General features: G+C 42.0%; 1 long non-coding RNA gene across 2 annotated transcripts in view; it reads left to right on the plus strand.

Annotated features, from left to right (window-relative positions):
- The window catches only part of LOC120638380, a 133561-nt gene that overhangs the window by 75926 nt on the left and 30972 nt on the right, over positions 1-26663 (plus strand). For both annotated transcript variants that reach the window (XR_005660018.1, XR_005660017.1), the window contains exon 2: positions 14375-14404. This is a non-coding gene — a long non-coding RNA (uncharacterized LOC120638380). The remainder of the gene's footprint in view (positions 1-14374; positions 14405-26663) is intronic.

A 26663-nucleotide genomic window follows, 5' to 3' on the forward strand; every position in this document is an offset into this window, starting at 1 on the left:
GGAGGGGGGAGAGAGAGAGCAAGCAGCATGGAGGAGGTAGTTATTTGCTACCCGAACCAGAGTGACAATGAATTGATATTTCTAAATCACTTGAAACAGAAAAACATTCTACACAAATGCTAAGTATTATTTTTTTAATTAATGTTGGGATTACTTTGAGAACCTGTTATCCCACCTCACCAAGCACAGTAATCACTGTCTTCAGAGCCCTGCCTCAATTCAGGTCCTGGGGAAATGAAGGTATTCAGCTTGGCCACCACCAAAATGTCACTGTCAGGAATACTGCTCCTTCAGAGAGTTGTGTTTTAGCAGGTGGATTTGTGGGCGGTTACTACAGGTGTTTTATGACCTAAGGGCCAAAATTAGATGGCGCTTGACAAGTTGGGTTATGACCTCTACAACCTGCCTGTTGCTAAGAATCCTTTTTAATGAGATCATAAAGACTAGTTACCGACTAGTAAAACATGCCCATTAGTTCAGCTCGGGTCATGAGTTACTTGAAAGGATCTGTGTTTGCAAGTTTGATTTCACCTTTGGTGAACTTACCTGGCCATCTCTGGAGGCCAGGAAGCAATATTCCTCACTGAGTGTTTCCTTTTCTCAGCTCCCAGTATGTGTTGATTTTTTTCTAAGTTTCTGAAAGAAACAGGTGTCCTAATGGAAATGGCCCGTCCTGGGAATCAGGAAAACTGGGTTTTGATCCTAGCTCTGCCACTTGCCAGGTGACTGACCTTGGGCAAGCCACTTCACATAATAATGACAATATTACTAATAAGGATAATTGTATTTAAGCACCTACTATGTGCCAAGCACCAGACTAAGCACTGGAGAGTAGATTCAAGATAAAAAGGTTGGACATAGTCCCTGTCCCACATCCGTTCACAGTTGGTTTGCCCCAGTTTCCTTATCTGTAAATGGGAATTGAATACCTGTCCTCCCTTCCTCTTAGACTGTGAGCACTGGGTGGGATAGGGACTGTCTCATGTGATTGAATTTTTATTTTATTTGTTCATATTTGTTAAGCATTTGCTCTGTGCCAGGCATTGTACTGAGCGTTGGGGCAGATACAAAGAAATTAGGTTGGACACAGTCCAAGTTCCACAGTCTTAATCTTCTTTTTAAAGATGAAGTAACTGAGGCCCAGAGAAGTACAATGACTTGGCTAAGGTCCCACAGCAGACAAGTGGCAGAGCCTCCTAGTGTTCTATCCACTAGACCACACTGCTTCTTCAATTGTATTTACCCCAGCATGGGGCCTAGTGTTTGGCATTAGTAAATTTTTAACAAATATCACAATTATTATTATTTACTGAACTAGTCCTCTGCTATCTTTTGTCCCCTCCACTACCTCATTCATTCATTTATTTGAGCTGATCTGTTCCTTTTTAATGTCCCCTATACAGGACACCTGAGTAGAGCTGTAGTGATCGCAATAGTAGTAATAGTATTTATTAATTTCCTGACGAGCCCAAGCACTTAGTACAGAGCCCTGCACACAGTAATTGCTCAATAAATACCACTGATCATTTGACTTTTGTCTAGACATAACAGTACCAAGCACTACAAAAACAATACACAGGTGAGAACTAGACAGTGGCTCACAATACAAGAATTACATTGATCGACAGACACAAAAGGAAAGCTGAAATGATAGAAATACAAAAGCAACATAAAAGACCAAATTTGGAGTCCAACATTGCAGTTGTGTGAGGGATCAGTAGAGGCCTTAAGGTGCAGCCACCCAAGTCTGTGTGCCTAGTGGATAGAGCATGGGCCTGGGAGTCAAAAAGCCCTGGGTTCTAATCTCCTTCTGTCACTTGTCTGCTGTGTACTTGATACATGAACTTGGTACTTATGGTACTTGTCTGCTGTGTGACCTTGGACAAGTCACTTCACTTCTCTGTGCCTCAGTTCCCTCCTCTGTAAAATGGGGATTAAGACTGAGCTCGTTGTGTGACAGGGACTGTGTCCAACCACATTGTATCTACCCAAGCACTTAGAACGGTGCTTGACGTGTAATAAGTGCTTGACAAATACCATTATCATTCATCATTATTATTATTATTGTTATTATCATTCAAGAGTCAAGCTACAAGCAAAACTTGTAGAAGAATCAAGCAGCTGCATCATGAATCCCCCAAAGCACAGCATACTCAGGGCATGATGGGAGCAGGAACCCTGAGAAGGGTGAAAGGAAGATGGGGATTCTTGGTGGTTTCCCCTGGCAATTATTCAATCATATATATTGAGCACTTACTGTGTGCAGAATACTGTACTAAGCACTTGGGAGAGAAGAATAAAACAAAGTTAATATTCACGTTTCCTGCCCACAACAAGTTTAGAGTCTACATGGGACAATACAGATATTATGTGAATAAATTACAGATAGGGACGTAAGTGCTCAAGGGATGTAGGAGGGGTGAATAAAGTCTGGATGAAATAATAAAAATAATTATGGTACGTGTTAAGCACATACTATGTGCCAAGAACTATTCTAAGCCCTGGGGTAGATGCAAGTTAATCAAGTTGGACACAGTCCCTGCCTCACATGGGGCTCACGCTCTTAACTCCCATTTTGCAGATGAGGTAACTGAGGCCCAGTGAAGTGACTTGTCCAAGGTCACGCAGCAGACCTGTGGCACAGGCAGGATTAGAACCCAGGACATTCTGATTCCCAGGCTCATGCTCTATCCACTCAGCTACAGTGTGTCTCTTAATGGAAGGAAGAACGGCAAAGCGTTCTCTGTTTGAAGAGTTATGCTCTGGCAAGCTTCTCTTCGGTGTTGGGAGACTGACTGCCACCTCAAGCCTCCTTGTCGGTGATCCTGTTTTGGCATTAATCGTGAAGTATGACTTGAAGGTTACCCTGACGAAAATGTTCAGGAAGCTGAATGCAGCCTGGCGGCAGTCCGATTCCCGCAGCCAAATAGCAGGTTGGATATTTCACTGGCTCTGCAGATATTTGCTTTAATCTGAAGCTTGATGCCCCAGTGATGCTACTTTGTTGGGGTCCAAAATGACATGCCTGGCACTTTTGGCTAGTTATCATATTTGCCCATCAACATATTACTATTCTACGTTATGCAGTATATGTGGCAAAATTCACTGATTCCTTTCAGCACCTCTTTGCTGATGAAAATCTTCATGATCTAAGCCATCTTCTAGCCAATTTTCAATCAGTCAAATCAGTCAATCAGTGGTACTTATTAATAAAAATAACAATAATGATAATGTTGGTATTTGTTAAGCACTTACTATGTGCGGAGCACTGTTCTAAGCCCTGAGGTAGATACAGGGTAATCAAGTTGTCCCACGTGAGGCTCACAGTTAATCCCCATTTTACAGATGAGGTAACTGAGGCCCAGAGAAGTGAAGTGACTTGCCCACAGTCACACAGCTGACAAGTGGCAGAGCTGGGATTCGAACCCATAACCTATGACTCCCAAGCCCGCGCTCTTTAATGTATCCTGTGTGCAGAGCACTATATTTAGCTTTTGGGAGAGTTCAGTACAGTAGGTAGACACGATCCCTGCCCTCAAGGAGCTTACTTTCTAGTGGGGGAGAAAGACAATAAAATACGGATGAGACAAGCAGCCAGGTATAAGGATGTGTTCAGTAAATGCTCTGGGAGTGGGGTGGGTATCAAAGTGCTTAAGGGATATCAATCATATTTTTTGAGCACTTACTGTATGCAGAACACTGTACTAAGCACTTGGGAAAATACAATATAACAGAGTTGGTAGGCATGGATTCAAATACGGTAATGCTATAAATCAATGCAAAATCTTTGGTAAATTTAGAAATGCTCTGGCTCCAGTCATGCTAGTGCCAGAAAGTGATGATAATAATATCATTAATAATAATTATAATAAATGGCAGTATTTGTTAAATCCTGGGTAACAAACTGTTCTAAGCACTCTACAAGATAATCCGGTTGAACATCATCCCTCTTCTAAATGGTCTCCCAGTCTAACTGGCAGGTATTGAATTCACATTTTTTCAGATGAGAAAAATGAGGCACAGAGAAGTTAAGTGCCACAAGGTTTGCCCCATTAAGCTTCCACCTTTTCTTGAGCTACATGATCATGGGGGCATCCTGGAAATCTTGGAATTTTTTCTTAGAAGTCCGTGTTACGCACAAAGGTATCTGTGACTGGATAAGCCATCCCTCTTCCCTGCATTTTTAATTTTGATAGAGCTATGTCTAAATCTAGGACTTTCCCATTTTCTGGACTCTTCTGCTTTCCTTAAACCTTGTTGTAAGGACTGTATTTCTCCTTCTGGCAGAGTCTCAAACCTTGGGAAAGCCTCATCTGTGTTGTTTGGAGAGTGGATTAAGAAAGTAATAATAATTATAATCATTATTATTATGCAGCAGTGTGACGAGGTGGCAAGATCACGAGGCTGGGCGTCAGAGGAACTGTGTTCTAATCCTGGCTCTGCCACTTGCAGCTGTGTGACATTGGGCAAATCACTCTACTTCTCTGTGCCTGTTTCTTCAACTGTAAAATGGTGATTCAATACCTGTTCTCCCTCCTATTAACTGTGAGCCCCATGAGGAACAGGCACTGTGTCCAACCTGCTTGAGTTGTATTTATCCCAGTGCTTAGAACAGTGATTGGCATGTAGTTCTTAACAAGTACCTTAAAAATTAATAATTGACGTATTTAATCCCTTACTATGTACCAAGCACTGTACTAAACACTGAGATAGATACCAAATGATCAGGTTGTACACAGTTCCTGTCCCACATGGGGCTCCCAGTCCACAGTACTAGGGACTTGGGAGAGTCCAGTACAACAGTAGACACATTCCCTGCCCACAACAAACTCACAGTCTTGCCAAATCCAACAGCCTCTACTCATCCTAATCCTCCTTCACCTCTCAACTGCCTTCAACACTGTCCACCACCCCCTTCTCCTGGGGAACATTATCCAACCTTGGCTTCATCGACACTGTTCTTTCCTGGTTCTCCTCTTTCCTGTCTAGCCACTAATTCTCAGTCTCTTTGATAGGCTCCTCCTTTCATTCAATAGTATTTATTGAGCGCTTACTATGTGAAGAGCACTGTACTAAGTGCTTGGAATGTACAAATCGGTAACAGATAGAGACAGTCCCTGCCCTTTGACGGGCTTACAGTCTAATCCTCCTCTGCCTCCTACCCACTAATTATGGGGATCCCGCAAGGTTCAGTTCTGGGTCTCCTTCTATTCTCCATCTGCACTCACTTCCTTGGGGAACTCATTCACTCCCATGGCTTCAACTAGCATTTCTATGCGGTGACACCCAAACTACGTCTCCAGCCCCGATCTCTTTCCCTCTCTGCAGCCACACATTTCCTCCTGCCTTCAAGACATCTCTTCTTGGATGTCTTCCTGTCACTTCAAACTTAGCATGTCCAAAACAGAGCTCCTATTTTCCCAACCAAACTCTGTCTTCGCCCTGATTTTCCCACCACTGTAGATGGCATTACCGTCCTTCCTGTCTCACAAGCCCCAAAACTTGGTGTTATACTTGACTCGTCTCTCTCATCCAACCCACATACTTGATCCATCACTAAATTCTCTCTGTTCCACCCTCACAGCATTGCTAAGATCTGTCCTTTCCTCTCCATCCTAACTGCTACCAAGTTAATACAATCCCTTATCCTCTCCCGCTTTGATTAGTCTATCAGCCTCCTTGCTGACCTCTTAGCCTCTGGCTTCTCCCCACTCCAGTTCATACTTCACTCTGCTGCCCATATCATTTTTCCACAAAAACGTTCAGGATATGTCACCCCACTCTTCAAGAAACTCCAGCGGTTGCCCATCCCACTCCACATCAAACAAAAACTCCTCGTCCATCACTTAAGCATTGTCACTTCGCCCCCTCCTACCTCACCTCTCTACTCTCCTGTTACAACCCATCTCACACACTTCATTCCTCTAATGCTAGCCTTCTCCCTGAACCTCAATCCCATCTATCTCTCCACTGACCTCTCACCCATGTGCTCCCTCTGGCCTGGAACACCCTCCCGCCTCAAATCTGACAGATATTTACTCTCCCCGACTTCAAAGTCTTATTGAAGGCACGTCTCCTCCAAGAGGCCTTCCCTGACTTCTTCCCTCTTCTCCTAAACCTTTTTATGTTGCCCTGCCTTGCTCCCTTTATTCATCCCCTCTCCCAGTCCTACAGCACTTATGTGTATATCTGTAATTTATTTACATTAATGTCTGTCTCCCCTTCTAGACTATAAGCTCATTGTGGGCAGGGAATGTGTCTGTAATGTTGTACTCTCCCAAGCGCTTAGTACAGTGCTCTGCACACAGTAAGCACTAAATAAATATGATTGGATAGAGAAGGAGACAGACGTGTACATAAATGATATGGGGCTGAGGGGGCGATGAGTAAAGGGAGCAAGTCAGGGCAAGGCAGAAGGGATTGGGAGAAGAGGAAGCCTACATTGCCTTGCTTCCCTTCTGGTTGCTTCTGAGCACACATGTTTCTTCATGCGGTTCTTATGCTCCTCTTGTCCATATCATGAACTGCTTGTTGTGGGGAAGAGGGGGAGCGTGGGTTTGGTGGTTTCTTTGTTTTTCAAATAAGCCCTGTCTCTCTGCATCCTTCGCATTGAGCCAGTCTTACCGGTGCCAGCAACCGTGGCCACAGTGTGGATGGCTGCCGGGTTCTGACATTTCAGTGTCACCCACTCACTCACGCTGATACCTGCTGCTTATACTTGGAAACCGCAGGGGATAAGGAGAAGCACTTTCATCACATGTGCTACTGGTACAGAGGGGAAAACATCTTCTCGGAAAAGAAAGCAGTAAAGTCTGGCCATTGAGAATCAAGCCATGTATTCATTCCGTTCCCCAGTTGAGTAAAATTACCTATTATTGACTCAGAGATCTGTAGAGAACTTTGGGGTCATTCATTCCGCCATCCTTCTCCTCCTTCCCAACCCCACCTCCCCTCCCTCCCCAAGGAACAGAGACTGTGTCTAATTCCCAATTGTGTTTTCTTACCTAGCTCTTAGAACAGTGCTGTGCACAGAGTAAGCATTTAAATGTTATCACTACTGCCCAGGCTTCACACAAAAACACTTTCAAACCATCCTAGAGATTCTCGTAAATCGATCTACGTGCCACTGAAGATTCAGTAAAAGCATGTCAATGCAAATAAATGAAAGTCATGACAATTTAGTGATTGCCAAGCCATATCAGAGCATAGCACAAAGAATGCTTCATACCCTCTCGATGAAAGAAGCTATGAGATCCTTAAGTCAGGCATAACTTGTAAAATAATAGTTCCCTTTGTCCTACCTGTAATTTATTTTAATGTCCGTCTCCACCTAGATTATAAACTCTTTGAGGGCAGAAATTATGTCTCCTTACTCTATTGCACTCTACCAGAGTTCTTGCTCAGTGCTCTGCACACCATAAGCACTCAATAAATGCCATTAATTGACTGATTGGAGGGCATGAGCAGGAGTTCTGAATGAGGCTAAACTTGTTAAAGCTAACACTCACTTGCTGTCACTTTCTTCTTTAATCAGATCAATTGTCTATACTGACCATTTATCAGTACAGTGCTCTGCACAGAATAAGCACTCACCAAATATCATTGATTATTCATGAACAGATGTATGGTTGGCAAGGATTTTCAGAAGGGATATGAAGGGTTGGTCAACACTAGAAGATATTTTACAGACCTAAGGGATGGCAGGAAAGAAAGCTACAAGCCGGGAGAGGAGGGGAATAGTGCAAATAATGCTTTCTAGTTCCTTTAATCACTTTTTAAACAAAACTATGTCTCCTTTCAAGGTCAAAGGAAATTGGTTCTAATGCTGTATTACTACCACCCAGATCCCTCTTCCACAAGTGTGACTTAAAGCTGACCATTTACAGGATTATTTCTGTTGGCATATAGGTTTTTAATGTATTTTAAAAAAAGATCTTGTACAATTATACAGTGGTTGATAGCCCAACATTCCTAATACTTCGAAGCCATCAGTATGTCATCCTCAGGGCCCACAGGCCTGATTCATAATATGTTTCTCTTTTGAGTGAACTTCAAGCACTAATGCCCATTAACAATTTTTGAAATAAAATGTGAACATTACTTGGAGAACTTTCAGGAGTATGCCCTAATTAACATTATTAGGTCTTTTGTCCTCCACAAGAACAAGGTTTTGTAATTTTGTTTGGTTAAGCCTTATTGGGTCTAACATCCTGCCTGCATTTATTTTTTGCTTGGTTATTGGTAAAATAGGGAAAGAGTGAGCAACTTCTTAGAGTTTGAGGGTGGTATGGGGGGGTGGGGGGCGGTATTTGAGGCTGCAGTGATTTTTCTTTTTTTGACTTAACCATTGTTCATCATTCCAAAATGATGTTGCATTGATTCTCCAGCCTACTGTGCTGCATTGTTAGATCCCCTGAAAGCATCAAGGGCTGCAAATATTCTGCCAAATGAATTGCCAACTCTTAACAAGGAAAGAGTTAAAAAGAAGTAGAGGGTAGGAAGTAAGCACAGTGGTGTTGTGGAGGTTGCAAACATTTCTCTGTGTCTTTTCTCAAGACATCAAGCAGGACGTGGAGAGTTAAAGGTTCCACTGATCTGCAATGAAACATTTGTCCCGACCCCAAAAACATTCACTTCCACCAATCTCCTTAAGCTGTAATAGTGACGTTCAATTTTATTTGCTTGCGTTGGTTCAAGTGAGTGGTTTTTCTCTGTTTAGTTGACCTGGTCCAAAAAGCTTCCAAGTTTGAGTATTATCCTCTTTTAAATAGGAAAACAAAATGTATCCTGTTTAACCAACAGCTCATGTGGTCAAACCATTATGAGATCTACAGATCTGGAGCCGTTTTCATGAGGTTAAAAAAAATAACAAAATTCCCGTAGCTGCCGTACTTGAGGAAAATATTCCTTTTGATCTTTGGCACAGTAATGATTTGTGCCAGGCAGGGGGCTTTTTAGTTATCATTCATTACATCAAAGTACAGATTTTTTTCCCCTCTTGAAATATGGAAGTTTGACAACCATATAACAGCATCAGTGATACGAGTTCAGGGAATAAATAGTGTTTCATTATGTTTCATTATTAGACATTATTTGGGTGGGCAACCCTGAGAAATAGCTTGTCATGTATAAAATATCTGATCTTCTAAGCTGGAACTTGAAAGAAGCTGCTATCTCTGTTTGAAGCCAGCCAATCAAAGTCAAAGAGGCAGAACGCTTGCAGAGGGCATATCCACCGCTGGAGGGTTGCCCTGAAGTCCACGGCCTACGGAAAGCTATTTTTGTAATTATCACTGTGGTGGTAAATTGGCTACATTTATTAAGGGGGTGGGAAGGTGCTACCTTTTCCTTTCTGTTGTGGTTAAAATAAAAATATTCTCTGTGTCATGGAGAATAATCTAGCAACAAGGCAGTGAGTAGTGCATCAAAGAATCTAATTTGTCTAAGATTTACCACGATAGAGAATGTCAGTTTGGAATGCTGACGTACTAAGCTGCGAACACTAAAATTTTCCCCCCACTGATCACCACGGCAGTGAAATATTTACGGTATTTTCATGACACTTTCTTCACTCTGAATTAAAGTTGGCTGAAATCAAAAATTCTTTCTGAATTAGCTAGATTCATGTTGGGAATGAAAAGTGTAAAAATGGCAGTTAGAACTCCTGTTATCTTATCAAGTGGCCATTTCTTACTGTGCTTCAAATATTGCACAGTTAAATGTAACTATGCTTAGCGCATCCGGGGACAAAACACTAATACAGGATGGTGAAACATCGGCCAGGCACTAGTAGAAAAGCGATCTGTGGGTCCTAGGTGAGAACCTACTAGCTGGAGATGAACCAGCAAAGCCGGATTGTAACTAAAAAACCCACTGTGATTTTAGGATGGTTCAACTGGAGTATGCCATTTTTAACAACTAGGAAGAAATCTTTTGGTTATATTCTGTGCTGGTTAGACCCTTATTTGACTGTTGTACACAGTTTTGGACAATGAGCCTGAAAAGTATGGAGAGAAAAAGGGAGGCATCGAGGAGAGCGTTACAAAAATGATTGATTAAAAGATGAGCAGACACTATGGATTCGTGGTATTTCATAAGTGCTTACTAGATACTGACCACTGTAATAAACTCTGGCAGAGATGGAAGATAATCAAGTCAGACAGAGTCCCTCTGCTACTCGGGGCTCATAGTCTAAGGAAGAGGGAGAACAGGTATTTAATCCATATTCTACAGATGAGGGAACTGAGTTGCCAGGGTTACACTTCAGACAAGTGACAGAGCTAGGATTAGAACCCCGGTTTTCTGATTCCCAGGCCCATGCTCTTTCCACTAGGCCACACTGACATATAGTAGGAGGAAAAGTAGAAAAAACTGGGGTTTGGTTTAGTGTAGAGAAGTCTGAAGCAATGAAGACTATGAAGCAATTTTATGGGGAAGGGGCTGAAGGGTTGTTCTCCAAGGCCTCAAGAGGAATTGTGCTTTAATTAGAGCAGATCAGAGAGAGAAATAGAGACAGAGAGATATCTTGGTTGTTTAACAGGGAGAGGTTTTTGACTGTCAAGGTGATAAAACACTGGATTGGACGTTATGGAGTCTCTATTCTTGGATATTTTAAGAGCAGATAGGCAATGATAATAATAATAATGGCATTTGTTAAGTGCTTACTATGTGCAAAGCACTGTTCTAAACGCTGGAGAGGATACAAGGTTGTCCCACATGGGGCTCACAGTCTTAATCCCAATTTTACAGATGAGGTAACTGAGGCACAGAGAAGTTAAGTGACTTGCCCAAAGTCACACAGTTGACAAGCGGCAGAGCTGGGATTTGAACCCATGACCTCTGACTCTGAAGCCCATGCTCTTTCCACTGAGCCATGCTGCGTCTCATTTGTCCTTAGTGATCTACTTATTTTCCTGCTTGGAAGCAGAGATCTGGACCATTTGACCACTCAGATTCCCTCTTAGCGCTGAGATTCTACAATATGCTACAGAGGAGCAGTGTGGCCTGGTGAAAAGAGCATAGGCCTGGGAGTCAGAAGGACATGGGTTCTATACCCGGCTCTTCCACTTGTCTGCTGTGTAACCTTGGGCAAGGCACCTCATTTCGTGGGGCCTTAGTGACCTTATCTGTAAAATGGGGATTAAGACAGTGAGCTCCATGTGGGAAAGGGTCTGTGACCAATGTGATTATCTTGTCTCTACCCCAGTGGTTAAAACAGTGCCCGGCACATAGTAAGCACTTAACATATACCATAATAAAATGCTTTCAAGCAAATGGTGTCTGCCCATGTTTATAAAAAGTGCACTTAAAGTATAGGCTAACATAATTTTTTCTCAATTATTTTATGTGAACTAGAGGTGTTTTTTTTTTAGCTGAAATAACATTCTGAGGTGAGTTTTTCTCATTTGAAGTTTACTGATATTTCCCAGGGCAAAGTAGGATTCTCAAGAGCAGCGGTGGGATTTAATAACTGGATTTAGGACATTTTAGATTGGGGAAATAATGGCTGTGCTGATCCCAGACGACTACCCGGGAGTGAAAGCCTCCTCAGTGGTCTCGCTTACTTTAACACCTTGAATGATAGTTTGGAAGCATATCCAACCCATAATCAAGAAAACTCTGGTAGAGTAAGCAAATCTAATCTTGTAGTGGTTTTCTGCTTGATTCATATAGGGCAAATGATGAGTAATTACCTTTGGTTATAAAGAGAGCATAGGTTTTGGGGTTTTTTTTCAATAGTTGAGATCATTATCTGATGCGCATTAAGCATCTTAGAAGATAGAGAGGCAGGATGGCCTAGTAGAATAAGAAGGGGACTGGGAGTTGTGAAACCCAAATTCTAGTCCCAGTATTGCTGTGTGACCTTGGACAAGTCCTCTGTAAAACAGGAATAAGACACCTACTCTCTCTATGTCTTGGATTGAGCCCCTTAAGGCCAAGGACCATGTCTAATTTGTGTCTAATGAGCACTTAGCACAATGTAAAGTAAGGGCTTAATAAATACCATAGTTAATGTTCAATCTATCTTGAGTCTGTCTCAGTGCTTAGCACATAGTAAGCATTTAATAAATGTCATCCTTATTATTACTATCATCCTATGGTGCATTTTAAAAGTAAAGTTCGAGGGCTTAATGCCTTTTTTTAAATCAGAAATTCCTGTACGTGGAGGGGGTAAATGTGATTTAGTGATCTTTCAATCTTTTCCAAACTTATGTCTCCTATGATATCAATGAATAATTTCAATAGCGGCATCCCTGTTATTCAGATAAGTTTTCCGTGACTCGGTTTAAGTGACTTATCTAGGTTGTGCAAGGAAACAATATAATGGAATTTTAAGTCTCTGGCTGTTGCCGGAAACTCTAGACCAGGCTGCTGCTTTGGAAAGATTTTTCAGAATACTTGATCAGTGGACTAGTCCTGTGACGGTTGGATTAGAAGCCTTTATCACACTTGGTAAAAAATTGAAGGAGAATAGAACCAGTGGTGTTTCCTTCGGTACTGTGGATATCAGTATAAAGTAGTTCCACACTCAGCGAATATAGATAGGTCTGTTTTGTGCTGTGTTAAATCCAATTCTGAGGAGGCTTTGAATAATCAGGAGTGACAGCATAAGCACTTTCTCTTCAAAGTGATTTTGCCAAAGGCATTATTTTCTAAGAAAATATACATATATCTCTCTGCTGAAAGAGCACTAATGAATCGATTTATTGGCATTGGTGTCGTGAACTGGAGTTGCAAATTCTATTCAGATTTCAAACTTTCTTTTCAGTTTGCATTTTGTGGCCTACCTTTCCAGAGGGGGAAATCGGTCTAAAGTATTCTAGCACGCATGCCAGACAAAGCCAGCCCCTCAGGAGAAAACTGCACTAAGGAAGAGCCCTTCCAGATCCTAAAGCAAACAGCATGATAGAAAGCAATAGCTTTTCTCGGTAGAAAAATGCATTTTGGTTTTGATCAAGGTTTGTCATTTCACATTCCTGAAATAAGTCCTTTAGAAAGCTGCAGGGAGAGAACATGTGCACTTTTAGTCTTGGGGTGCAATTTACGAACTCAAAATTTTCCTGTTCAGAGTGGAGTTTTACAACCCATTTCTTCCCTGCACGACATGTACCATAACAAGATAATGCGTCTGATGTAGGAGCCAACTCTTTGGGGGATGAGAGGTTAAATAGTCCACTTTCTTAACAACTTGCAAGTCAAAAAAAAAAAAAAGCCACCTACAAGATTTTTCCTCAGTTCTGTCTCTAGCTAAATGTTTTTAAGAATTTTATTAATTTTGACCCTTTTCTCTGCTCATAAGAAATGCCCCCTAAGGAGTGCGAAGCGTAAATAATGAGAAAGTTCAAAGTCAAGTACCAGTAATCTACTGAAATGGAGGCAATTTTGTTTATATTCAAGCATGAATTCAGATGACATTTAGCAAAGCTAATGTTATCTTTACATGGTAATACATGCTGGGCTTTGCCTAGCTCTATGTCATTCGCAGTCTTTAAATCGCCTTTAAAACTTCATGGGAGCCACCTCACGCCTCGTGAATTCATCCTCGTTTTCATGCTGGCAGTTATTTCTTTTTTTGTACATTTATGAGCAAATCTTGTTAACTGCAACATATGTTGAGGTGTCCTTTCCTCCCTCTACTCTTCTCTCCCCCTTCCCTCCTCCCCGCTGACAAAAAGTGGCTCTTTGGTGTAGTGACCCTGAGCTACATTTTTCATTGAAATGGGAACTTGAAGTTAATAACCATAGCAAATGAATTGCTCTGTTGACCAAATCTGTTCTGTCTGGAAAGGTTGACATGTTTTGCTAGGTAAGTGTGGGAAAGTTCTTGGCCATGGAGAAAAACAGAGAGGCCCTCTCTATGACCACTGTCAATCACTTGCCTTTTACACCCAACCACTTCTCTTTCAAAACGCTAAGACAGGAATAGACTTCTGGCCAGCAAAACCTCTATGGCATCTGTGTGAGTCCTTCTTTAGGGGAAAGAAAAGAGGATATAAATTAGCACTATTCACGCATTGTCAACCAGCAGAAAAGCTTTAAAATGTATACTTTTAAAATGTAATAGTCGGCAGTCTTGGTCAAGGCAGTAGGGCAACATATTTTAACATATTTTAAGACATAAGGGTAGGGCAACATATTTTAACATATTTTAAGACATAAGGGTGTCTTTTATTGGGTCATTACTGTTGAAAGCCAAAGTACATTTGGGGTGGTGTCTTTCCCGTATTGCAGTATCAAAGCGTTCTTAATATTTCTCTTTATATAGTAGCAACTGTGTACCTGCCAGAAAATCATTTAACCGTGAATGATAGAAATCAAGAGAATGTACCCTGAGGTCACGTTCTGACACTTGATATTATTTTTTCCCCTCCAGGTATTTCTGTAACGAAGAAGACACATACATGTAAGTAATGTCTTTTTTTTATCATTATTGAACCTCTTTGGAAGATTTGAAATTCACATTAGGCCAGCTGGTGGGATTCCCAGATGATTAACTAGCACTTCAGATGGTCGTCAAATTGCCCACATGATCAGAGATCATATTTTTTTAAACTTGTGAACTTCCTAAGGCAGGATGGTTCTGAACCATGCACAATACCATGAGTCTGTATCTGTGAATGTTATGAAGGCAATGTCAGTAAATGCTATTTCTGTCTGCTACTAATTAGACAAAGTTTGAAATCTACGGGAAAGGAGGTTACCAGGTAATCTTGGTTAATCTCTGTCCAGGTTAGCAATGATTAGCATGTTTTCTGTGAACATCAGCTTCATTTTGTTCAGACTATAGTCTCCGTCCCCCTTTCTCTGGTCAAAAAACTAGATTGGCATGTACTTTTGTCTGTGAAGAGGCAGTGATGGGTCATTCAGGGGCTACAGTTGATGGTTACAACATTATGGGATTGTGGTAAAAGGCGGCGATAGCTTGATGTAGTGGTGAATGCTGTTTTTTTTCCTTTTTTTTAAAAAATCTCACATATGAAACTCAATCTCTTTCATGCAGAGCTCAGCTTTCTACACCATCTGTTTAAAAACTCTTAACCAAAAGTGTTGTGATTGGCAATCTGAACTGTGATGTTCTACTGGTCATTGGATAACAATATGAAGTCAGTATATCATTGAAATTGTTGAGTTAAGCTATGTTTGCGAGTGCCAGCATTTTCTTTAGCCCTATAAGCAAAGGAACTTGAAGTTACTGTTATACCCTGGTTAGAGCTCTTAAATGGTTCTGTGAAAATAGTGTTTTGCCAAAGGACCTTAAACAAAGTATAGAGTTCCCCTCTGGAAAAAAAATGCAAAGTGCATTCCCAAGATCCAAACAATTGATGAAAACAGTCTAAATACGTTTTAAAATATTGAGAAAATATAGTTCCATAGCAGTGTAAATATGTACCAATAATGAAAGATTTTGAGTCATATTTTCATGTACCTAAGAAAGTATAATACTTTCCAAAGTGTTATCTTTCACATGCTGTTCAGCAAAAAAGCATCTTGTGCTAAGAAGTCTGTCATTATCTGAGTTAAATTTGAAACAGGCCATAATTGCTTCGAAGGGAGGGGAAGGTAATTTTGTTTCAGCCAGGTAAACTTTGAAGCTGTTATCTTTAATATTGCTATTAAAATGCAGTAGCACTATCGGATGAGAGTGTTAAAAGAAAGGCATTATAATGGAATGTTGTAGTAGAATGTGATGAATCCTTCAGACTGGAACCATATCCCACACCATCCCTGAGGCGTATTTGAGTACATTTTACAAGTAGATTTGGAGGTACTTAGATGGCACCTAGAACAAGACAAATAATGTTCCTTAGGAGACTCTTTCAAATGCATGTGACATTACAGTGGGATAGTTAGTTCCTTACTGATTGATTCTTATTTACTGAGCGCTTACTGTGTGCAAAGCACTGTACTAACCATTTGGGAAAGTACAATATAACAATAAACAGACACATTCCCTGCCCACAACGAGCTTACAGCCTAGAGTTGATGAGAAAATTTGTTTTAGGGTAGGGCTGTCTTTGTAGCTGAAATTTTGGATTGGCAGTTACCTAATGTTAAAAAAGTAAAGCAACGCACATCAAAGTTTGTAGACTGCTTGGAGAATAGTGATCGGCCTTAATTTAGAGGGGTCTATGACTTAGACCTGATCTTGCAAATCATAGCACATTGCTTCAGTTCAGTGGAAGTGGTGCTTGTTTGAAGACTGCAGAACTGATTTTCTCACTCTTCTGAAATTCAGCCTTTCCAGCTACTCCATAGTGGTTGTTTTACCCTTTGTCTCATGTGCACAGCTTTCCTTGGCAGCCCACATGCATACCCAAGACCCAGAAAAGGTCCTTGTTTTGGGGATGTTTTTTGGTGGATATTTGAGCTCATGATGATTAGTACAAGAGACTGAAGTTCTCTATACATCCACAGGGCAGGCATGGCACAGGCAGCTTCCTTGCGAAGCCTTGCCCATGAGCTGGTACCTGGCCTGGAGGAACCCTCTCCACCCCACCGCCCTGCCATTCCCAACCTCTCTAGAAGTGGTACAGTGCTCTGCACATAGTAAGCTCTTAATAAATACAATTGATTGAATGATGTTAAATGTCGAATTCTCTAAATTGTCTTGACATTCATTCTTTTATTCAACTGTATTAATTGAGCACTTACTGTGTGCAGAGCACTGTATTAAGCACCTGGGAAAGTATAATACAACAATAAACAGTGACATTCCCTACCCACACTGAGTTTACAATCTAGATGGCGGGAACAGACATCAATACAAATAAATAAAATTAAACATATGTACATAAATGTTGTGGGGCTGGGAGAGGGGAAGAGTGAAAGGAGCAAGATAGGGTGATGCATAAGGGAGTGAAAGATGAGGAAAAGTGAGGCTTAGTCTGGGAAGGCCTCTTAGAGGAGATGGGCCTTCAGTAAGGCTTTGAAGGGGGCGGCGAGTAATTGTCTGTCAGGTTTGAGGAAGGAGAGCGTGCCAGGCCAGAGGCAGGACATGGGCTAGGGGTCGGCAGTAAGACAGGCAAGATCGAGGTATAGTGAAAAGGTTAGCATTAGAGGATCTAAGTGTACGGGCTGGGTTGTAGAAGGAGAGAAGCGAGGTGAGGTAGGGGGCAAGGTAATGGAGTGCTTCAAAGCCAATGGTGAGGAGTTTTTTGTTTGATATGGAAGTGGATGGGTAACTACTGGAGTTTTTTGAGGAGTGGGTGATCCCTCCCCCTTTCCCCCTTCACCTCCCCAGAGTTAAGCCCCCTTTCCCTCTGCTCCTCCCCCTTCCTTTCCCCTCCCCTCAGCACTGTGCTCATTTGTATATATTTTTATTACCCTATTTATTTTGTTAATGAGGTGCTCATCCCCTTGATTCTATTTATCATGATTACGTTGTCTTGTTTTTGTCCATCTGTCTCCCCCGATTAGACTGTGAGCCCATCACTGGGCGGGGATTGTCTCTATCTGTTGCCGAATTAAATATTCCAAGTGCTTAGTACAGTGCTCTGCACATAGTAAACGCTCAATAAATACTATTGAATGAATGAATGAATAAGTCCTGAACATTTTTGTAAAAAAAAATTATCTGGCAGCAGAGTGAAATATGGACTGGAGTTGGGAGAGACAGGAGTCTTGGAGGTCAGCAAGGAGGCTGATGCAGTAATGCAGGTGGGATAGGATGAGTGAGTATATTAACATAGTAGCAGTTTGGATAGAGAGGAAATGGTGGAAAGACATCCTTTCTTTAGAAAGCCCTGCTATCAGTGAAGGGTACGAACACATTCCATCCTGTCTCAAGGTTTCCACTTACAACCAAGATTCAGAAAAAAGGCAGTCAAAACCTGACTTCATAATCATCAGCAGTTTGTCACCCTGATAGAGAAACTTTCATTTGGGTTTCCTAAAGACCATACCAAAGAGACGGTTTCACTTGAAAATGAACATGTTGGAATGAAGTATGTGATCAGGCTGATGTGCTAGCTCACAAGTACAACAGCTGCAGGTGCATGAACCTCAGAAGTCTGAGTCGTTGAGGCACTTGTTAATATGTTCAGTTACTCTCTTTGTCTGAAAATACAGATATGAACTAAAAATTAAATATTGCTGTGGTAGATTTAAGGAAAAAAAAACCCTCATGTGCAAGATAACCCCATTTGCATAGTTTATAGGAAGACTCCGAACATCTCCAGCCGTTGAGGAATGTGAAGACATCTTTAGTCACTGACTTGGGCTGTGAAATAAAAGGTCCTTTTGCACCTGGTGGAGTCCCAAAAGGCTGATTTTTATAGGAAGCCCAGTGCTGATATTTTTAATAAACCTAAACCATTTATAGGACATCTATTTCAGCACTTAGTACACTGTCTGGCACATAATAATAGAGAAGCAGTGTGGCTCAGTGGAAAGAGTACGGGCTTGGGAGTCAGAGGTCATGGGTTTGAATCCCTGCTCTGCCACTTATCAGCTGCATGACTGTGGGCAAGTCACTTCACTTCTCTGTGCCTCAGCTACCTCATCTGTAAAATGGGGATTAAGACTTTGAGCCTCACAAGGGACAATCTGATTACCCTGTATCTACCCCAGTGCTTAGAACAGTGCTCTGCACATAGCGCTGAACAAATACCAACATGAGAAGCAGCGTGGCTCAGTGGAAAGAGCGCGGGCTTGGGAGTCAGAGGTCATGGCTTCTAATCCCGGTTCCGCCACTTGTCCTCTGTGTGACTTGGGGCAAGTCACTTAACTTCTCTATGCCTCAGTTCCCTCATCTGTAAAAAATGGGGATTAAGACTTTGAGCCCCACGTGGGACAACCTAATTACCTTGTATCTACCCCAGCGCTTAGAACGGTGCTTGGCACATAGTAAGCGCTTAACAAATACCAAGATTATAATTATAATAAGTGCTTAACAAATACATTAAAAAATGTAATGCTACTATAATGAGTCACAGTAAAAGGGAATTTGATGGTCAGTGAAGGAATCTATAGAAAGCTTGCCCACAGAGTGGTTTTGACTATCATTTTCATGGCCTAGTGGATAGAGCCCAGGCCTGGTAGTCAGAAGGTTATGGGTTCTAATTCCGGCTCCTCCACTTGTCTGCTGTGTGACCTTGGGCAAATCAATTCACTTTTCTGTGCCTTAGTTACCTCATCTGTAAAATGGGGATTGAAACTGTGAGCCCCAAATGGGACAGGGACTGTGACCAACCTCATTTGTTTGTATCCACCCCAGCGCATAGTACAGTGTCTGAAATATAGTAAGCTCTTAACAAATATAATAATCATTATTATCATTATCTTCATGGAAGTTGTCAGTGGGTGTAATCTGGTGGACACCAGCAAGATTGCTCTTGGGGTGTTCCAGACTTTCACAGCTCTTTCCCGTTTTCCTTTCTAAGTAAGGTGGGGGCATTCACAGGTGGAGAGGACAGAGATGCCTTCCAGATACCTTCCCACATCACCCCCTTCATCTGGAAAATAAAGAAGATATGGTATCTGCCCTCAAAGGTGCAGGTCTCAGGTACACAGCATGGACAGGCAGGGTGACTTTCTCTGCGTATATGCCTGATGTGCTCAGAAATCACTGTAGTTCTCCAGAGATAACCAGCCAGTACATTGTCCCTTGGTGGACTTATTCCTAAGAATAGAATACTTACACTCTCCAGCACCGCTCACTGCCATATCCTTTATCTGTGCTCTTCAATTGGGCTGGGGCATAAATGGAGTCCTCTGCACAGTCCATGGAAGTATGTTCATCACTGCGGAGCATATGTCGTGTTGGGATTGAGGGATCTTCATTTGTCGTTGGGTTTATAAGTGGATTTGAGAGCCTAGGCTCTCCTCCTAGGCAGGCTTACGATCAACCTCATCATGCAAAGGTCTAACAGTAGCAATTGTATTTATTGAGTGCTCACTGTATGCAGAGCACTGTTCTAAGCCATGTATCCTTTGTCTGAAATGATTTGTTGGTGACTATTTTCTGGGATTTCACCAGGTGAAAATGATACCGGTGCAAATATTCCTAATTTCAGAATACAGTTCTACTCAGGTACTACTGACTGTAGGGAGGCAAGGAATAAGGAATAAGCCTATACTGCCCCTTCAATAGAAAAGAAAATGCTTTTCTCATTCTAATCCTTCACTGCTCTGTGAGGAAGCCAATGTAGAGTGGGACAAGCACATTTCCATGATTTTCTAAAGTATATTTTTTGAAAAGTAGACATGGCCTTGCTAAAATGTGGTAGTTTTAAATACATTTTAAAATATAGTTCTTTATTGGGTACGTGTAAATATCCATTTAAAAAAGACCGGTGCTTAAAAGGTCACATTAAGCTCCCATTTTATGAAAAAGATTTCAAATCTTGGTCTTAAAAACCTTTTAACACAAATCAGAATATTTCTTTGAGAGGTTAAAACCATGAGTAATCTCACTCATACATTTCTGAAAAATTGGTTATTACAATGATTTAAAATGGAATAGGTTAATGTATTCACCTTTCACCCCTCGAGACGTGGTTCTGATTTGGACTTGGAGAAAATTAGTTTAGAGGCCTCAGCCCAGTCTCCATAGATATTTGTCGATACCAGAAAACCAGCCCTACCATTTGTCACAAATGTTGCCACTTACACAAGGGAGGCCAAAGACCGAAATAACCTTTTTTTCTTTTTTTTTTTTTAACCTTTTTCCTTTTTCCTCCAGGCCACTCTTTTCAATTGTAGATTCCTTTTGCAACCCCAAACCTGCTGTTCACCCACATTATTCTCCCAACCCAACAAAGCTCAGTAACCCTTTTGGGCAGAGCAAGCAAGAAGGTGCTTAGTTGTGTACTTCCTGGGTTGCTATGACAATGTGTGTCACTCCCCAGGTGACTCACGATGAACTAATTTTAATTTCCTTCAGTAAAACCTCTCTGGTACTGCATTACCATGGGGTTGAGGGAAGAAGTCATATGAAAGTCCCTTTAAAACTTGGAATAAATATAGTCTTGAAACCCACCCGACTCTCAAAAGATTGTCTTGCTGGGCATAATAGAATGGAAATATGGGGAGGAGGGTGGTGCCATCTTCTTCTTCCCGTTTGGAATGCCGCCATTAATCGGACAGTGCCAGTTTCAAAAGGTCAGCTTGTGACCTCACTCATTATGAATTCTGCAAATAATAAAAAAAGAAAACTGCAGTTAAGACTATATTTTAAGACTATAGTTTAACCCTCTTGTTTCTTTGCATGACATATGCATTTCCAAAGAACATTTAGTGTTGAAGAAGGCCATAAAACCTCTTTTCCCTCATGGGAACTGATTGAAATCAAGAGTCCTGTGTTAGGTTATGAGCTTTATTTTGATGTGCTTTGTGACTCAAGGGCTCACAGCTAGGAAACCGAAGCACCGGTAAGCCCATTGGAAAGCCTGGTGGAAGTCTCCTGGGGAGACAAATCAGAAGGGCTCTCTGAAAAACCAGGAAAATTCCCAAGTTGCCAAGCCAAATATCTATATGGTCAGAATTTCAAGTAATTGGGAATATGATGGTAATACATTTGTATTCATTTATCAAGTGTTTACTGGGTTTCAGAGGTTGGGGGTAAAAATGAGATTATCAGTCCCCGTTCCCCACAGGGTTCAAGATCTAAGAGGTAGGAAATACAGATAACACCTCCATTTTACAGAGTAGGAAACTGAGGGACCCAGGCCAGTGGCAGAGCTGAGATAAGAACCTGGTTGGCCTGACTCCTGGTCTCCCCATTTTCAAAGCTCTTATGAAATCATATCTCCTCCAGGAGTCCTTCTCTGATTTATTCCTTATCTCCCCACCTTAATATTTCCCTAGCTACCACTTCAGTATTTCTGTACCAACTAAGCATCTGAGTATTCACACCACACCCCAGTACCACCTCTGTACACACCCTTCATACTCTGTTGTTATTCTTTCATATGTACTTCAGTATCTGTTTACCTTACTACAGAGTTAGATCCTTAAGGGAAGAGATCACATCTACTAATTCTCTTACACTCCCTCAAGCACAGTACACTGCTCACCATGTAGTATCGATCAGTCAACCAATCAATCATATTTATTGACTGCTTACTGTGTGTAGAGCACTGTACTAAGCACTTGAGCGAGTACAGTATAACAGAGTTGGTAGACATGTTCCCCGCCCAGTATACTGATTGTTTGATTCATTCATTCATCCCGATCCTGTGCTCATTTCACTAGGCAGCAGTGAGAAGCAGCATGGCTCAGTGGAAAGAGAAGCAGCATGGCTCAGTGGAAAAAGCACGGGCTTTGGAGTCAGAGGTCATGAGTTCGAATCCCAGCTCTGCCACTTGTCAGCTGTGTGACTGTGGGCAAGTCACTTAATTTCTCTGTGCCTCAGTTACCTCATCTGTAAAATGGGGACTAAGACTGTGAGCCCCACGTGGGACATCCTGATTCCCCTGTGTCTACCCCAGCGCTTAGAACAGTGCTTGGCACATAGTAAGCGCTTAACAAATACCAACATTATTAGGCAATAGTAGTAATGATGGCTTTTGTTAAGCACTTACTATGTGCCAAGCACTGTTCTAAGCATTGCGGTAGCTACAAGGCTATCAGGTTGTCCCGCATGGGGCTCACAGTCTTAATCCCCATTTTCCAGATGTGAGGTAACTGAGGCACAGAGAAGAAGTTATGTGACCTGCTCAAAGTCAAACAGCTGACAAGTGGCGGAGCCGGAATTTGAACCCACAACCTCTGACTCCCAAGCCCGTGCTCCTTCCATTAAGCCACACTGCTTGTGCCAAGTAGCCATTTTCAGGGATGGAGTTACTGGGAATATTTCTTTTAAATGCTATTTGTTAAGCACTTACTATGTTTTGAGCACCGTGCTAAACGTTGGGGTAGATACAAGCTAAACAGGTTGGACACAGTCCATGTTCCACATGGGGCTCACATTCTTAATCCCCATTTTGCAGATGAGGTAATTGAAGCCCGGAAAAGTAACTTGCCCAAGGTCACACAGCGGATAAGTGGTGGAGCTGGGATTAGAATCCATGTTCTTCTGACTCCAGGCCCAAGCTCTATCCACTAGACAACACTGCTAGTAGAGAGTATGGTGTGATGTGGGACAGTTCACATCTCCCCATTTCCTTCCTTAGTGACTAAAGTCACCAAAGTCACCCAACAGACCACCAAAATGTTAAATAGTCCCCAGGTAATGATGAGGTGCTCACCTTGTCATTGTACATGCTGTGTCTTCTTAAAAACTAGGGAAAGGCCGTGGTCTTTATGCCAGTTGTCTGTGTGTATGTATGGTCAGAGAGCTGTTGCTTAGGTTTGGAGAAGAAGCTATTGGCCCTTAGGATTTCACAGCATTTAATGATATGGATGAAAAGACCCACATGTAAAAGACAATCCTCTCCACAGAGTGTCTTAGGAAAGACAAAGTAATAATAATAATGGTATTTGTTAAGTGTTTACTATTGTCAAGCACTGTTCTAAGCAGTGGGGTAGATACAAGTTAATCTAGTTGGACACAGTCCTTTTCCCACATGGGGCTCACAATCTTAATCCCCATTTTACAGAGGAGGAAACTGAGGAACAGAGATGTGCATTCATTCATTCATTCAATCATATTTATTGAGCACTTACTGTGTGCCGGGCTTGGAATGTACAGTTTGGCAACAGCTAGAAACAATCCCTGCCCAACAGTGGGTTCAAAATCTGAAAGGGGGAGACAGACAGCAAAACAAAACAAATGAAGTGATGTGAAGTGACTTGCTCAAGGTCACACAGCAGACAAGAGTCAGACACAGGATTAGAATCCAGGTCCTTCAGACCCTTCCTCTATCCACTAAGCCAAGCTGCTTAGAACTGGAGAAGTTTGAAAGAAGGGCTACCAGATGATCGGGGGAATGAAGAAGTTCTTCAATGATGAGAGAATGTAATCCTAGGTCTGGAGAGTTGCAGGCCAAGGTTGGACATGATTGAAGTCAGTAAAATTATGAAGGATGTGGACAGGGCTCCAAGTAATTGAAGTTCAACAAACTCCACAGCCGCAGGATGGGAGAAAATTCACTGCCGCTTGATTAGTGTTCAAAACAATCAGTTCATCAGTAAACCAATCAAAAGTATCTATTGAGCACACATTATGTAGAGCACTGTAATCAGCACTTAGGAGAGTAGAATTAAATAGACACAACTTTTGTCCTTAAGGATTTAAAAATCTGGCAGAGATGTCAGACACAAAAGGGAACATTTCTTCACTTGGGAAGTGTATGGGATTTAATATAGCAAGTCACGAAAGCTAAACATAGCAGGTTCAGGAGGGAATTGAACAAATACATGGACAAGAGATGCATTACTAGAGGGAAACTTGGAGATGTGGAGGATAAAGTTGAAAATGTTAGAGGTGCTGGTCTGAAAGTTAGGATGGATGTCAAGGGGACCTTTCATTATATGGGTACTCCAAGAAAAATTTTCCATCATTGGGGACCCAAAAACTGGGGTGGTTAAATCATTGTTCTCACCCAATAATGGCATTTCCTAAATTGTCATGTTTTTAAATTGTTTTCTGATTATATTGTTTAATAACAATAATAATTATGGTATTTGTTAAGCGCTTTCTATGTGCCAAACACTTTTCTAAGCACAGGGGTAAGTAAAGTCAATCAGGTTGGTCACAGTCCCTGTCCCACCTGAGGCTCACACTCTTATCCCCATTTTACAAATGAGGTAACTGAGTCCAGACAAGTGAAAAGACTTACCCAAGGTCACACAGCAGACATAAGGTTGAGTCGGGATTAGAACCCGACTCCCAGGCTTGCACTCCATCCACTAAGCCATGCCGCTTGCAATCACGCTCTAGTACACCAGCCTGGGACCAGTGGAATACTTACTGGGCAACCTTGGGGGAACTGTCCTCGCTGCAAACATTAGCTCTTCTCCGTCTGCCGGGCAGTCGGGGAGATCCTCCTGGGCGTCAGTGAGGCCGCTCCTGGGATCTGCTAGCCATTATTCTATCCATAGTGTTTATCCTTGTATTTGATTTTGCCTCTAAGGATCACCATCTTCCCAAAGTTTCTGCTCTAAGAATCCCCCCATTTTTAATTGCTGTTGAACTGGTCTGTCTTCTGAGAAGCCGCACGGTGTAGTCGATAGAGTACAGGTATGGGAGTCAGAAGGTCGTGGGTTCAAATTCTGGCTCCACCACGTGTCTGCTGTGTGACCTTGGGCAAATTATTTCACTTCTCTGTGCCTCAGGTACCTCACCTGTAAAATGGGGATTGAGACGGTGAGCCCCACGTGGCTTCTCCTCTGCCTCCCACCCTCTAACTCTGAGGGCCCCTCGAGGTTCACTTCTGGGTCCCCTTCTATTCTCCATTTACATCTACTCCCCAGGAGGACTCATTCGCTCCCACGGCTTCAACTATCACTTCTCTGATACTTCTGCCCAGCAAAAGCGTGATGTGAGGAGCGTGGCATCCATGCTAGTGTGTAACTGCATTCCAGGGATATAATGTTGGTGATCCTACTTGTCAGCTAAAGTATGCCACTTCTGTAATGTTGTTGATGCCACTCAAGAAGTCAGATATGGCATGAGTGAGAGGCCCAGTTCTCTCAGCAACATACACAAGGTTAGGTTGGCTACCATAAGTGTTATATAGATCTAGACGTTGGCCCCACACTCACCTGTACAAATACAAAATTAATATAACAAGCATACAAAACTGCAGTCCTAAAATGCTTCTGTCTTGCAAAACTAATAGTAATAATGTAAGTATCTGAAATTTATTTGTTTATATTAACATCTGCCTCCCTCTCTAGACTGTAAGCTCATTTTGGGCAGGGAATGTGTCTCTTTATTTTTATACTGTACTCTCTCATGCGCTTAGTACAATGCTCTGCAGCTCAAGTACGATTGAATGAATGAATAATAATTGTGGTATTTGTTAAGTGCTTACTATGTGCCAGGCACTGTACTAAGCACTGGGGTAGGTACAAGATAATTGGGTTGAACACAGTCCTTATCCCACATAGAGCTCACGGTCTTAACATCCAATTTGCAGATGAGGGAACTGAGGCACAGAGAAGTGAATTGACTTGCCCAAGGTCGTAGAGCAGTGGAAGAGCCTGGATTTGAACCTTGGCTCTTTGATTATCAGGCCTGTTCTCTTTCCACTAGGCCAAGCTGCTTCTGTTTCCTGATGTATTTATTATATGCCAAGCACTGTTTCAAATGCTGGGTTAGCTATAAGATAATAATAACAATAATAATGATGATAGTGTTTGTTAAGCACTTACTATGTGCCAAGCACTGTTCTAAGCACTGGGATAGATATAAGGTTAGCACTAGATACAAGATTATCAGGTAATCCCCATTTTACAAATAAGATAACTGAGGCCCAGAGAAGTTATGTGACTTGCCCAAAGTCACACAGCTGACAAAGGGCAGAGCTAGGATTAGAACCCATGACCCCTGCCTCCCAAACCCGTGTTCTTTCCACTAAACTACGCTGCTTCTCCTTAGATTGGACACAGTCCCTATTCCACATGTGACTCACAGTCTAAAAGGAGAAAAGACGGGTATCTTCTCCCCAATTTTCAGGTGGCGAGACTGAGGCCCAGAAAAGTTAAGTGAGTTGGTCAAGGTCACATAGCAGAACAGTGATGGATGCGGACAAGAACCTTAATTTCTGACTCCCACC

Source organism: Ornithorhynchus anatinus, chromosome 5 (assembly GCF_004115215.2).
Source record: "Ornithorhynchus anatinus isolate Pmale09 chromosome 5, mOrnAna1.pri.v4, whole genome shotgun sequence".
NCBI lineage: Eukaryota > Metazoa > Chordata > Mammalia > Monotremata > Ornithorhynchidae > Ornithorhynchus > Ornithorhynchus anatinus.